Source organism: Rhinoderma darwinii, chromosome 5 (genome assembly GCF_050947455.1).
Source record: "Rhinoderma darwinii isolate aRhiDar2 chromosome 5, aRhiDar2.hap1, whole genome shotgun sequence".
NCBI classification, from domain to species: Eukaryota; Metazoa; Chordata; class Amphibia; order Anura; family Rhinodermatidae; genus Rhinoderma; species Rhinoderma darwinii.
The window spans coordinates 182,902,142-182,915,428 of NC_134691.1; the positions used below are offsets into that span (position 1 = coordinate 182,902,142).

The 13,287-nt window shown below is 42.5% G+C and overlaps 2 long non-coding RNA genes across 4 annotated transcripts in view; one reads left to right on the forward strand and one right to left on the reverse strand.

Annotated features, from left to right (window-relative positions):
- The first annotated feature begins 28 nt into the window (after positions 1-28).
- LOC142651735 (uncharacterized) lies at positions 29-5,030 on the forward strand. Of its 3 annotated transcripts, none has more exons than XR_012847703.1 (6): positions 29-179; positions 1,481-1,552; positions 1,646-1,702; positions 2,125-2,303; positions 3,407-3,690; positions 4,038-5,030. It is a non-coding gene; the product is annotated as an uncharacterized LOC142651735 (long non-coding RNA). The 3 variants fall into 3 exon arrangements; XR_012847704.1 differs by having other exon boundaries at positions 30-179; positions 3,510-3,690; XR_012847705.1 differs by lacking the exon at positions 3,407-3,690 and having other exon boundaries at positions 32-179.
- Positions 4,218-13,287, reverse strand: part of LOC142651737 (uncharacterized) — a 28,918-nt gene continuing 19,848 nt past the window's right edge. Inside the window, exon 3 of the long non-coding RNA XR_012847706.1 lies at positions 4,218-5,107. This is a non-coding gene — a long non-coding RNA (uncharacterized LOC142651737). The remainder of the gene's footprint in view (positions 5,108-13,287) is intronic.

Genomic DNA, 13,287 nt, shown 5'->3' on the forward strand with positions numbered 1-13,287 from the left:
AACCAACGGTAAGTGGGCGGTACCTGCTCCCAACATGCAACCGATCACACCATACACGTGAGCCTGACGTCAGCACGTCCTCACAAAGTATCCTCTTTTCTAACGACAACGTAAGGGCTACTGAACTGCACGTCCAGAGGTGGCGCTGTGCTCCCTCCTGCCAGCCGTTCTGTAATACGGTATGTGCTATGTCAGAATTGACCCCCAGCCTGAAAGTGGAGTAGAAATAAAAGCGCTTGCATCGTGCGTGCGGTGTCCTCAATTGTAGCTGTACTGCACACCCTCCAGTGTAGCGTCAAGTTCCATTTATGCAGCCAAAAATCAATGGTACTACTTTTTTGGATTTTCAGTTCAACTGAGGATCTGCTGAACTGATAAAAATTTTTTTTTTTTTTAAATCCATACCTCTGGCCATGCTGTGCTGCCACCGGGTCTTATTCTGATACCTCTGTGACACTTCTTTTATTTGGGCAGATTTGAAAAAAATTGTTCTTGTTGCCCATGGCAACCAATCAGAGCCGAGATTTCATTCCTTAAAGGGTTTTTTCTACGTTCCGACAACTGATGACCTATCCACAACCCATTGATTTTAATGTATTCCGTCAGGATGTCCGTCATTTTACCGGAGACAATAGCGCAGACAACAACTATTGTCTCTGCCGGATCTGCGACGGAGGCCCCTAACGGAACCTCCTACGCAGATGTGAACGAAGACTAACAAGGGAATACAATTAATATCCAATCAGCTAACACTTGGAGAATTCTCCATAAGAGTGTATTTACACTGTGCGGATTTGCCGTGCTGCTGAAAACCGCATAGAAAAACATGCATTTTTTGGAGCGTTGTTTTCAGTCACACGGCCAAAAAAGGTGGCAAAACCGCACCGGTGAATACATCCTATGGGTAAGGCCACACAGACCGGTAATGACCCGTCCACGATGTAGCCAACAACCGCACCAGCACCATGTTCGGCGCATCTGTCAAATTGCCTGTTAATGGCCGCGCGTTGTGGTGGGTAAAAAACCCCTTTACCTGCCAAATTGTGCGGCCATTAATGAATACACCACTTATGGATGCACGATTTTGCAGGTAAAGGGCTGTTTTACCCTCACAAAGGGCAGCCATTAGCAGACAATTTGACAGCCGTGCCGAACATGGTACCGATACGGCTGTTGGTCACATCGCGGCCCGGTCAGTGCCGCTTCATGTGGCATTACCTTTATAGTGCTTTGCACCTAACTATTTACATTAAAAAAAACGACACAAGTGTTGTATAAGTAAAGAGCTCTGGAAGTATTTATAAAAATATATTAATTATCTTTATTAATTCATATATATTTTTTTAAAGTAAATTAATTTTCTCACTACGAAGTATGTGGTGTATAAATCATCTAGCACGAGCCAACAACCTTTCACACCACTGGCCGTGGCGTTAGCTACTAGTTGCAGCTAATCATCGATTTTGCTTTTCCCTCTCAGGCCTTCGATCCACCTTTGCGGAAAAAATCCCGTCACAAACACAAGCAAGACAAAACTTGTGAAAAGAGAAACGTAGGGCTTTTTCCTTGGGTGTTGTTATATTCCAAAGTGTTTACAGTATTCATCATAGAGAATTCTCATCTCATCTTTACTTTTAACATGTAGGTGTCATCATAAAGTGCGGCGGAAAGCGACAGTGTTTCCGATTTGCCAATTGAAAAAGTAAAATAAATTTCTCTTTCTACTTTTTTTTTTTCTTTTGCTTTCATTAAAGTGTACCTATACTTTCAAAAAACTTTTGACATGTCATAGTGAAATTTCAGAAGTTTTGATTGGTGGGGGTCCGAGCACCGATCGCTAAAACGAGAGAGCGCTGTGCCACTTCGTATCTACGCTACTTTCTGAGGAAAGCCGAATGAGCTGTGTACGGACTCCGACTTTCTATTGAGCCCGTATACCATTCGCTTCGGCTTTCTGAGGAAAGGCGAACAGGAACTAAGCAGCACTGCCACTTAGTTTTAGCTATCTGTGGGGTTCAAATGCTTGAACCCCCACCGATTAAAACTTCTGACATGTCACTATGACATGTCAAAAGTTTTTTTGAAAGTATAGGTAAACTTTAAAATAATTTTTCTTTTATTTAGCCGGTTGCTCAACAGCAGACAAGTTCCTCTGCAACGACTGAGAGCCGCACTCCAGCTGATCAGTTCCAGCATCATATTGATATAAATAAATCCTTTGAATGTTAATATGGATTCTACCCGCTTACTTGACTCATCTCATTGTATTCTAGCACAATGGAGCACATGGTAGTCGTCGACAGGTAAAGTAACATTATGACCTTAAAGAGGCTCTGTCACCACATTATAAGTGGCCTATATTGTACATGATGTGATCGGCGCTGTAATGTAGATTACAGCAGTGTTTTTTATTTATAAAAACGATCATTTTTGACAGAGTTATGACCTAGATTAGCTTTATGCTAATGAGTTCTCAATGGACAACTGGGCGTGTTTTACTATATGACCAAGTGGGCGTTGTGGAGAGAAGTGTAAGACGCTGACCAATCTGACCAATCAGCGTCATACACTTCTCCCCATTCATTTACACAGCACATAGCGATATAGCTATATCGCTAGGTGCAGCCACATACACAAACACTAACGTTACTGCAGTGTCCTGACAATTAATATACATTACCTCCAGCCAGGAGGTGATGTGTATTCAGAATCCTGACCACTTCTGTAGCGTCTGTGTGATTTACAGCACAGCAGGCGTAGTCTCGCGAGATTACGCTGTAAACTGTCATTCACAGCGAGATCGTGCTGTGCTGTAAGTCACAGAGACGCTACAGAAGTGTCAGGATTCTGAATAGACATCATGTCCTGGCTGGAGGTAATGTGTATTCATTATCAGGACACTGCAGTAATGTTAGTGTGTGTGTGTATGAGGCTGCAGATCGCGATATAGCTATATTGCTATGTGCTGTATAAATGAATGGAGAGAAGTGTATGACGCTGATTGGTCACTGATTGGTCAGCGTCATACACTTCTCTCCACAACGTCCACTTGGTCATATAGTAAAACACGCCCAGCTGTCCATTGAGAAAGTCATTAGCATAAAGCTAATATAGGTCATAACTCTAAATAAAAAAACACTGCTGTAATCTACATTACAGCGCCGATCACATCATGTACAATATAGGCCACTTATAATGTGGTGACAGAGCCTCGTCAAATCTCAGGCAGATCGTTCACTAAAGTTTTTTTTTAAAGATTATAAAAAATGTTTTCAAGTTTTGATCCTCCCCCTAGATAACCAAGAGTTTGGACCATAGCCCTTTATTAATTCATGATACTATCATAAAGCATTTCTTGCACATAGACCATCATATAAACGCCAATGAAGCCCTTTCTATGCTCTAGATCTCCAGGCATTGTGAGATTCCATACCGGCCGCAATACTATGATTTCTATTTCATATGTGTATTGGCCACGGTAACGGACCGCAGCCTTCCCTTACCTGCAGACCTCCTCTCTGTGGCCGACGTCTTCTTCCCCAGAGACGTCAGTGCATCCGGCCACTATATCCTGGGGGCGCGCACGCGTTGCCTGCCATTCTGGATACCACCATCCGCCACGTCTGGCGCAACCCAACACCTCCAGCCCCATCTGTGCCAGAGCCCTTGCCACCATCCGGACTATCCCAGGTACCCTTGTGCTACACTCCTACCATAGACTTTGTGCATAGACTGTGAGTTGGCCTGCTGTCTCTCCGCTACGACAGAGTGTCTTCGTGGGTCCACATACCCTTAGATCGTGACAATATGGGTCTTCATGTATAGATAAAATTTTGCAAATCTTAGTCCTCTAGGAATAGCCTTATTTGCCTGTGCCCTGCCCTAGACCACCTTTAACCCTTAATGTTCCCTTTAACCCTATTGGTTGTGTTCAACATTATAAATACAACTTTTAAATGAACATACCTAATCTAATGTAAGGAATATAATATGTGTATGACATCTTTAGTTTTACATTATTTTTCTCTTTTTTTTAGGGTCCCACATGCTCCACCAACTGTGTGGATTTCAAAGAGAAGGGGACGGCCACCACTACCACTTATGTTTAAATTGGACTGCTAGGCGACATGTATATAAGTTACGTTTCCATATCAACCAAAAAAACATGCATTCATACCTCTCAAATAATGAAAAAATCTTTATTAAATCACGATTTAAAAAACAGCGATTGATTAAAACGGCACAAACATGTGCCCAAACTAACCCACAATAAGGTTAGGGAGCATATCACACATGGAGAAATGGTAAATATCCCACCATAGAGTACTTCACATAAAGAACATGTCTATATGATATTAGACAAATAACAATAATGAATAATCCAAGATACTGCAGATGCATAAACAAGATGAATATGCTAACACTAGCTAGATGACACAGCGTACAAGTGAAATGACAAAATACCATCACATGATATTACCTTATGAATAAAGTATCCAATGGCCCAAAATTTTGAACAGCAGTATCCAGAGAATCCCAAGTATGGCAGAAAAAGGATTGAAAAAAAATTCCTACACCTACATGTTCAAGACCCTATGACTCCATGTTGATGGAGGAGCCTCACGCATATCGCAATACTGCCGGCTTTGTCAGGGGTGGCTTTCCTCCCATCAGGTGTCTGTTTAAATAATTGCATATTCACATGTAGCACAAAAACATGGAATGACATGATACATTGCATAAAAATTATTTGCTGCATCAAAAAAGCTTTGTGTAGTCTCCCCTGTACACATAGAAAGTTTGTACAATTAACGTAATATTACAATCGTTCGATTGAAGATTTCTGATAGGCATTCCGAATATCCAAGAGTATGACACACACACACAAAAGAGTTTCACATTCATATTTAGTTGTCTTTTGCAGACACACATATATGCTTATGTATATACATACATTTTTATTTCGCATGTCTTGTTGGTTAACCCTCAGAAAAAAATATTTTATTGAAATAAAAAACACACAACCCTCATTAACCATCTTATTGAGAATAAAAAAAAAACTGTCATCGAAGTAGTCCGCGAATCCGAAGTAGTCCAACAACTGAACCTGTAAAAAAACAGAAACAAAACCCCATTAGTAACACATAAGGCAAAACAATTATTATACTTACCTTTCCTGGGTCCGTGACAGTAAACTAAGCAGTGACTAAGCTGCCATTGGTTAGTTTACATTCAAGTGGTCCCTGGTTACTTTTAAAAGTAGGCCAATGAACTGAGGTAACAGGGCACTATGTGATATAAACTAACCAATGCCAGCTTAGAGCTGTCACTGCTAAGTTTGGCGCAGGATGATCGAGATGTGCCAGATTCTGAGAGCATCTCGGTTGCATACGGCACTAAAAAAAAACTAGTGTGGGGACTCCTTCAGATACAAAGGAGTCCCTGTGCTAGGAGTTATTAGTGGTCATTCACCTACTTTCAAAAGTAAGTGAATGATCGCTAATAACAAGGCCCTGTTCACATCAGCGTTTGGCATTCTGTTGTTCTGCTCCAACAACAGAGACAACCGACGCCCCATGGAACCCATTGACTTTCCGTCGGGTGTCAGTAGTTTTACCGGAAACACTAGCGTAGCATGCTGAACAATTTTTTTCCGGTATTTTCGTCAAAATCTGCAACAGAGGACCCTAATAAAGCCTCCAACTCAGATGTGTATTAGGCCTGGGAGCCCATGGGTGACGGATGCCACTGTATGGCATCCGTCACAGGTAAATATTAAACGTATACCTCCGAGAGCTCCCAACATCACTGTCCATATATGGACAGTGTTGTCAGGAGCAGTACTGGAGTCCACGGACAGTGCGCTAGTGCCTAGTGGCAAATTAGGGCCTGGATAAAGGGCCCAAAAGAAAGTATCACGTGGTAAGCTTAGATAAAGGGCCCAGCAGACAGTATCACACCATGTGTGATACTGTCTGCTGTGCCCTGCATCTAAGCATACGACATGGTAGGCTTAGATACAGGGCCATGCGTGATACTGTCAGCTCGGCCCTGTGTCTAAGCCTACCATAAGATATTTGTAGAGCAGTTTCTCCTTAGGAAATGAATACCCCATATGTGGTCATAAACGGCTGTTTGGACACACGGCATGGCTCAGAAGGGAAAGAACACCATTTGACTTTTAGAGCTCAAATTTTGCTGGAGTAGTTTGCAGAGCAGAGGCCATGTCGCATTTGCAAAGTCCAAGAGGTGGACAAAACAGTGGAAACCCCCCAAAAGTGAACCCATTCAGGAAACTATACCCCTCAAGGAACTTATCTAAGGGTATAGTTAGTATTTTAATCCCACAGGTTTTTTGAAGAAATTATTGGAAGTAGGCAGTGAAAATGAAAATCTCCTTTTTTTTCAATAAAATGTAGGTTTAGTTAATTTTTTTCATTTCCACAAGAACTAAAGGAGAAAAAGCATTGCAACTTTTGTAGAGCAGTTTATCATGAGTAAAACGATACCCCATATGTGGTCATAAACGGCTGTTTGGACACACGGCAGGGCTCAGAAGGGAAAGAGCGCCATTTGACTTTTGGAGCTCAAATTTAGCTGGAACGGTTTGCGTAGGCCATGTAGCATTTGCAAAGCCCCTGAGGGACAAAACAGTGGAAACCCCTCAAAAGTGACCCCATTTAGTAAACGACACCGCTCAAGGAACTTATCTAAGGGTATAGACTAAAGGAGAAAAAGCACCACAGCATTTGTAGAACAGTTTCTCATGAAACAAACAATACCCCATATGTGGTCAAAAAGGCTGTTTGTACACACAGCAGGACTCAGAAGGGAAGAAATGCTATTTGGTATTCAGATTTTGCTGGATTTGTTTGTGGAGGCCATGTCGCGTTTGCAAAGCCCCTGAGGGACCAAAACAGTGGGAACTCCCCAAAAGTGATCCCATTTAGGAAACTACACCCCTCAAGGAACTTATCTAAGGGTATAGTTAGCATTTTGACCCCACATTTTGTTTGCAGAAATTATTGGAAGTAGGCAGTGAAAATGAAAATCTCCTTTTTTTTCAATAAAATGTAGGTTTAGTTAATTTTTTTCATTTCCACAAGAACTAAAGGAGAAAAAGCACCGCAACTTTTGTAGAGCAGTTTATCATGAGTAAAACAATACCCCATATGTGGTCATAAACGGCTGTTTGGACACACCGCAGGGCTCAGAAGGGAAAGAGCGCCATTTGACTTTTGGAGCTCAAATTTAGCTGGAACGGTTTGCGTAGGCCATGTAGCATTTGCAAAGCCCCTGAGGGACAAAACAGTGGAACCCCTCAAATGTGACCCCATTTAGTAAACGACACCGCTCAAGGAACTTATCTAAGGGTATAGTTAGCATTTTGACCCCACAGTTTTTTTTGCAGAAATTATTGGAAGTAGGGCGTAAAAATTAAAATCTAAATTTTTTTTCAATAAAATGTAGGTTTAGCTCATTTTTTTTTAAATTTCCACAAGAACTAAAGGATAAAAATCACCCCAACAGTTATAGATCAGTTTCTCCTGAGTAAAACAATACCCCATATGTGGTCATAAACGGCTGTTTGGACACACGGCAGGGCTCAGAAGGGAAAGAACGACATTAGACTTTTGGAGCTCAAATTTAGCTGGAACAGTTTGCAGAGGCAATGTCGCATTTGCAAAGCCCCTGACGGGACAAAACAGTGGAAACCCCCCAAAAGTGACCCCAGTTAGGAAAGTACACCCCTCAAGGAACATATCTAAGGGTATAGTTAGCATTTTAACCCCACAAGTTTTTTAAAGAAATTATTGGAAGTAGGCCGTGAAAATCAAAATATAATTTTTTTCAATAAAATGTAGGATTAGCTAATTTTTTTTTCATTTCCACGAGAACTAAAGGAGAAAAAGCACTTTAACATTTGTAGAGCAGTTTCTCCCGAGTAAAACAATACCCGATATGTGGTCATAAACGGCTGTTTGGACACACGGCAGGGCTCAGAAGGGAAAGAACGCCATTTGACTTTTGGAGCTCAGATTTAGCTGGAATATTTTGCGGAGACCATGTCGCATTTGCAAAGTCCATGAGGGGACAAAACAGTGGAAACCCCCCAAAAGTGACCCCATTTAGGAAACTACGCCCCTGAAGGAACTTATCTAAGGGTATAGTTAGCATTTTGACCCCACAGTTTTTTTGCAGAAATTATTGTAAATAGGCCGTGAAAATGAAAATCTACATTAGTTTCAATAAAATGTAGGTTTAGCTAATTTTTTTTTCACTTCTACAAGGACTAAAGGAGAAAAAGCACCACAGCATTTGTAGAACAGTTTCTCATTGAACAAACAATACCCCATATGTGGTCAAAAAGGCTGTTTGTACACACAGCAGGACTCAGAAGGGAAGAAATGCTATTTGGTATTCAGATTTTGCTGGATTTGTTTGTGGAGGCCATGTCGCGTTTGCAAAGCCCCTGAGGGACCAAAACAGTGGGAACTCCCCAAAAGTGATCCCATTTAGGAAACTACACCCCTCAAGGAACTTATCTAAGGGTATAGTTAGCATTTTGACCCCACATTTTTTTGCAGAAATTATTGGAATTAGGCTGTGAAAATGGAAATCTAAATATTTTCCAATAAAATGTAAGTTTAGCTAAAAAAATTGTAATTTCCACAAAGACTAAAGGAGAAAAGGCACCCCAACATTTATAAAGAAAATTTTCCTGAGCACGGCAATACCCCATATGTGGTAATAAACTGCTATTTGGACACACGGCATGGCTCAGAATGGAAGGAGTGCTATTTGGCATTCAGATTTTGTCGGATTGGTTTGCTGAGGCCATGTCGCATTTGCAAAGCACCTGAGGGACCCAAACTGTAGAAAAACACCAAAAGTGACCCCATTTAGAAAACTACACCGCCCAATGAACTTATCTAAGTGTATAATTAGCATTTTGACTCCACAAGTTTTTTTGTCTGAATTTATTTGAATGGCCGTATTTACTGGTATTTCAATATATAATTTGGGGGCATGTGTAAGTTGTGAAAAGCAAATCAGAGTATAATAAAAGGGTACATAAATAATAAAATTCATAATTCATAGATGTGTGGTATACCTTGAAGCAATCCTTTATGCACAGGCCAGGTTTTTCGGGGCAGGTATCGCACTGATAAGTGGCGTCCCTTCTTATGCCCCTTTTGCTACACACTGCACCTTTTTTGGGATCTTCCCTTCTTTGCAGTTTGGAGAACGATGCCAGCAAAGTGTTGCCCTGGTACAATATGGGCGCCCTTGCTTTCAGCAGATGTGCTTGGGCCCTCCCCTGCCTGGTTTTCAAACACAAGCACCTTGATAATCTCCTCTTGAAAATTAAGGAATGACCCTGTCTGGCCTGCACATTTGGATAGCTCGTAAGCGTTATACAATGCCATCTGTACCATGTGCACGGCCACCTTTTTGTACCACATCCTTGTTTTTCTCATGGCACTATGGCACTTGATCAGAGAGATCAATCCCTCCCATGTACTTGTTATAGCCCATGATGCAATCTGGCTTGTGGGTCACTGTGGTGGTACCTCGTACAAGGACAGGGGTACTGCCGTTCCCATGTATTGTGGTCAAAGAAAGGACATCCCTCTTGTCCTTATACTTGATGAGCAACACGTTCTCGCTGCATAATGCCCTGCTCTCACCCCTTCTGACACGTTGGCCAAGCAGTGCTTTAGAAAGGCCTCTCTGATTTTTGCGCACCGTGCCGCATGCTGCAGTATTTCTGGTGGAGAGGCATTTAAATAGTGGGATGCTGATGTAGAAGTTATCCACGTAAAGGTGATAACGCTGGTCCAGCAGTGGGTGCACAAAATCCCACACTATTTTCCCACTAACTCCCGGGGGGGGGGGGCATTCTGGGGGTTCAATCCTGGAGTCGTTCCCTTCATAAACCTGTAGGTGTACCCTGAGCTACTCTCGCACAGTTTGTAAATTTTTATCCCATACCTTGACCTGGGTAGGTTTTGGCGGAATTTTAGCCTACCCTTATAATGTACAAGGGACTCGTCTATTACAATGTTTTTTTGGGAGGTATACGCTTCTTGAAAATTGTTGCAGAAATTATTAATGACTGGCCTGATTGGCGGTCATATGTGGGGTCATCACGGGGCGGGCACTGTGCAGTATCATTATAATGAAAAAATTTAAGAATAGCTTCAAAGCGTGTCCGGGGCATTGCCATGCGGTAAATTGGGGTGTTGTACAAAACATCTGTACTCCAGTATTGCCTGATCTGTGGCTTCTTTACTAGCCCCATATGCAGCACAAGGCCCCAAAATGTGAGCATCTCTGCTGCATCTACAGGAGTCCACCTGAGGGGTCTAGCATATTATGACGTGGGCTTCTGGGCAATAAATTGCTGGACATATAAATTAGTCTGGGCCACCATTAAATTTACTAAATCCTCACTGAAAAAAACCTTAAAAAAAATCTATTTCTGTGAGGACTTCAGTCTCAAAATGAGTTCCTGAGCTGCCTGAATTCAGGGATCTGAGGCTCATAATTCTCGTGGGGTGGGTTCCACACAGGATCACTTATATGGGGGGTTGCCTCAGCTGATGTCCTGGGTCGCCTTTGCGGGGGTCCCTCATCACCGGATGAGGAGGAGGAGGACAAGATGTATGGGGCGAATTCCTCTTCTCCCTCGCGGGCAGAATCAGTGTCAGAGGCCAGGATGGCGTATGCCTCCTCTGCAGTAATAGATACTTTAGGATGATTGGGACATTTTTATTAGGGGTATGTGTAGTGTTTGAATACGTGTAAGGCTGGATTCACACGAGCGTGGCGTTTTTGCGGGCGCAAAAATGCTGCGTTTTGCGCGCGCAAAAACCACTTGACAGCTCCGTGTGTCATCAGTGTATGATGCGCGGCTGCGTGATTTTCGCGCAGCCGCCATCATAGAGATGAGGCTAGTCGACGTCAGTAAATAGTCATTGTCCAGGGTGCTGAAAAAGTTAACTGATCGGCAGTAACTCTTTCAGCACCCTCGACAGTGAATTCCAATCACAATATCGAGCAACCTGTTCGTACTTACCGAGAACTTCCCTCCCGGCCGTTGCCTTGGTGACGCGTCCCTCTCTTGACATCCGGCCCCACCTCCCTGGATGATGCGGCAGTCCATGTGACCGCTGCAGCCTGTGCTTGGCCTGTGATTGGCTGGAGCCGTCACTTGGACTAAATTGTCATCCCGGGAGGTCAGACTGGAGGAAGAAGCAGGGAGTTATCGGTAAGTCAGAACTTCTTTTTTTTTTACACGTTCATGTATATTGTGATCGGAAGTCACTGTCCAGGGTGCTGAACCAGTTTAAAGAGGCTCTGTCACCAGATTTTGCAACCCCTATCTGCTATTGCAGCAGATAGGCGCTGCAATGTAGATTACAGTAACGTTTTTATTTTTTAAAAACAAGCATTTTTGGCCAAGTTATGACCATTTTTGTATTTATGCAAATGAGGCTTGCTAAAGTCCAACTGGGCGTGTTTAAAGTAAAAGTCCAAGTGGGCGTGTATTATGTGCGTACATCGGGGCGTGTTTACTACTTTTACTAGCTGGGCGTTCTGACGAGAAGTATCATCCACTTCTCTTCAGAACGCCCAGCTTCTGGCAGTGCAGACACAGCGTGTTCTCGAGAGATCACGCTGTGTCGTCACTCACTTCCTGCCCCAGGTCCTGCATCGTGTCGGACGAGCGAGGACACATCGGCACCAGAGGCTACATTTGATTCTGCAGCAGCATCGGCATTTGCAGGTAAGTCGATGTAGCTACTTACCTGCAAACGCTGATGCAGCTGCAGAATCAACTGTAGCCTCTGGTGCCGACACGATGCAGGACCTGGGGCAGGAAGTGAGTGACGTCACAGCGTGATCTCTCGAGAACACGCTGTGTGTCTGCACTGCCAGAAGCTGGGTGGTAACGAAGAGAAGTGGATGATGCTGATTCGTCAGCATCATACACTCCCATTCCTAACGCCCAGCTAGTAAAAGAAGTAAAAACGCTCCGATGTACGCACATAATACACGCCCAGTTGTACTTTTACTGTAAACACACCCAGTTGTACTTTTGCAAGCCTCATTTGCATAAATACAAAAATGGTCATAACTTGGCCAAAAATGCTTGTTTTTAAAAAATAAAAACGTTACTGTAATCTACATTGCAGCGCCTATCTGCTGCAATAGCAGATAGGGGTTGGAAAATCTGGTGACAGAGCCTCTTTAACTCTTTCAGCACCCTGGACAGTGACTATCTCCTGACGTCGCGTACCGGAAATTTTTTGCAGGTTCGGTCAAAACCCGGTGAAGTTCGGTTGTCCGGGTTCGCTCATCTCTAAGACACTCCGTTTGGATGTTTGTAAACAGAAAAGCACGTGGTGCTTTTCTTTTTACATTCAGAGTTTGACAGCTCTTGCGCGAATGACGCAGTTCGCACAGAAGTGCTTCCGTGCGGCATGCGTGGTTTTCACGCACCCATTGACTTCAATGGGTGCGTGATGCATGAAAAACGCAGAAAGAACGGACATGTCGTGACTTTTTTTCAGCGCACTCACGCTGAGTAAAAATCACGCACATGTCCGCACGGCCCCATAGACAAATATAGGTCCGTGCAACGCGCGTGCAAATCACGCGCGTTGACAGACGTGATTCCCGTTCGTCTGAATAAAGCCTAACACAGACTTTATTTTTCACAGGCGGTTGTGTGTGTTGTGCTTTTACACGTGTATTTCATAATTGCTGAATAAAATAACGAAGAGAAGAGAAGAAAGAAAGAAATGAAAGTTTAGAAAAAAAATGTAAAAAGTATAAAAAATTCACTGAACAAACTTCAGTAACAAAAAATTATGCCAATATAAACCTGTAAAGAATTTCCTGACTCCCTTAAAAAAAACAATAAAGCTACGCTATGTAAAATTTAGTGCACGAACTTCAGTAAAAAAAAACTGAATGTCCATCACTAACTGACGCTAAATTTGTAGCGCTATATATTAGTGCTAAAAAAAACTAGTATAAAAATTATACTGCACTAAATTTAGACTAAAACTGTAAAACTACGCTATGTAAAATTTTGTGAAGAACTTCAGTAAAAAAAACTGAATGTCCGTCACTGACGCTAAATCTGTAACGCTATATGTTAGTGCTAAAAAAAACTAGTATAAAAATTATACTGCAGTAAATTTAGACTAAAACTATAAAGCTACCGTAACCCCTGACACTAAATGTAACACTATATTTTAGAAAAAAACGTAG